Here is a 1,812-nt window from a genome sequence, read left to right as displayed (position 1 = left end):
GTAAGATGGAGCTAAACCCTGCTCGGACACCGGCCCTAAAGGAAACAGAGATTGATTGGGGTTTTACTCTTGTGGAATTTACATGAGGAGGAGGAAACTATTGTGTGTGAGGCTCACGGTACGGCCGTTTCCATACACTGACCTCTTGTTATCCGACTATGTCTAGATATATACCCAGATTGTCTTTATGGGGCACTGTGAAAACACAGATATGAGAGACAGCAGGTGTGCAGAAACATTTCCAGGCCTTTATTTGTTGAGCTGCGACACACATAAATAATCTGCAGAAGTACAGTACGCTATACCGTCCGTCTCCAGAACATGTGGAAAACAAACACTGCGCTCAGAGCTACAGTTACACTGCAGATCCACAGTCAGAAACACACGAGCAGACACACATGAGGAGGAGGAGGAGGAGGAGGAGTCTTCATCACCAACATCATCATCATATTCAATCATTTCATTTTCATCATCGTTATAATATTCAATATCTTCATCATCCTCTTCATCATCATTATAAACACAAGATCTTCATCATTTTAAGTGTAATATTCAACATCTTCATCATTTTAATAAACCCCAAAAATATGTTAAAATGAGCTGAAACAACACAATTCTTGAGGGTTTTTTTCTTGCGACAACCTGTTTTAAGTTCAGTTCACTTACTTTTGTGAAAACGTAATTCCTTTATGCTGTCTCAACGCAAATCGATTATGTGGAACGCAGCATTTTATAGCGCATTCGCTGTCTTCATCATCATCATAAACACAATATTCAGTATAATCTTCATCCTCGTTATAAACATGATACCCAATACAGTCATAATCACTATAATCAGTGTTGGGTCAGTTCCGTCTGATTGGTAATTAATTAATCATTTCATCATTATAACTTTTCCCAGAGATGGGCTGCAGCTGGAAGGGCATCCGCTGTGTAAAAATGTGCTGGATAAGTTGGTGGTTCATTCCGCTGTGGTGACCCCGGATTAATAAAGGGACTAAGCCGACAAGAAAATGAATGAATGATTAGGTTAGTGCTATTCAACAAGCTTTATTACAATACTTTTGGCACTGATTTTGTTCCATAGATTCCAGGGTTGACAGAGATCAGTTTATACACAACTCTGTAAATAATGACATGAGTTATGTTCTCCATCATGAGTGTATATGAGCAGTATCACACGAGTAGCAGTGCAATATGGCTGTATATCGGCACTAGTGGGAGGCGTGAGTTGGCACAAGGCCACAGGCCCAACAGTGCCTATATACAGCCATATCGCACTGCTACTCATGTGATATTGCGTTTATACAACCGTTTGACGGCATAATTGTGTATATAAAAACAAAATCAAACATGGAGAGTCTCAAAAACCCTTTTGTATGAGGAACTACTTTCTTCCGTGTTGGATTCAGATCATAGGCTGACAGTTAAACAGCTGAGCGTGCATCTTTTACACTGTAGATCTGCAGTGTCTGCTTTCTGCTGGCTGTGTGTGTGTGGAGTAATACACAAAGGGTAAAGAGGCTGTACGGGTGCTGATATTACTTAAATATATCACAGCTATCAGCCAATCAGATTCGAGAACCAGACAGAACTGTTGTATATATATATATATTGCTCTGCGTCTCTGAACTGACTAGTAAAAAAACACTCAGTCATTCTCCTTCAGCTTAGTCCCTTACTCATCAGGGGTCGCCACAGCTGAATCAACCACCAACTATTCCAGCATATGTTTTACACAGCAGATGCCCTTCCAGCTGCAACCTAGTACTGGGAAACACCCATACACACATGCACTACGGCCAGTGTAGT

The 1,812-nt window shown here is 40.8% G+C and overlaps 1 protein-coding gene across 4 annotated transcripts in view; it reads right to left on the bottom strand.

Moving 5' to 3' along the window:
* Nucleotides 1-228: 228 nt before the first annotated feature.
* klhl28 (kelch like family member 28) overlaps nt 229-1,812 on the bottom strand; it is an 18,257-nt gene continuing 16,673 nt past the window's right edge. The window contains exons 7-8 of one of the 4 annotated variants that reach the window (XR_012393136.1): nt 1,772-1,812; nt 229-914 (exon numbers count right to left, since the gene is read on the bottom strand). The exon at nt 1,772-1,812 is cut by the window's right edge and continues 2,502 nt beyond it. The gene's annotated coding sequence lies outside the window, so the exon portion shown is untranslated. The other 3 variants (XR_012393137.1, XR_012393138.1, XM_073927981.1) reach the window with 3 other exon arrangements.

This window comes from Danio rerio, chromosome 17 (assembly GCF_049306965.1).
Source record: "Danio rerio strain Tuebingen ecotype United States chromosome 17, GRCz12tu, whole genome shotgun sequence".
Taxonomy (NCBI): Eukaryota; Metazoa; Chordata; class Actinopteri; order Cypriniformes; family Danionidae; genus Danio; species Danio rerio.
Note: the sequence above shows the minus strand (reverse complement) of the source record. Positions and strands in the feature narration are given on the sequence as shown.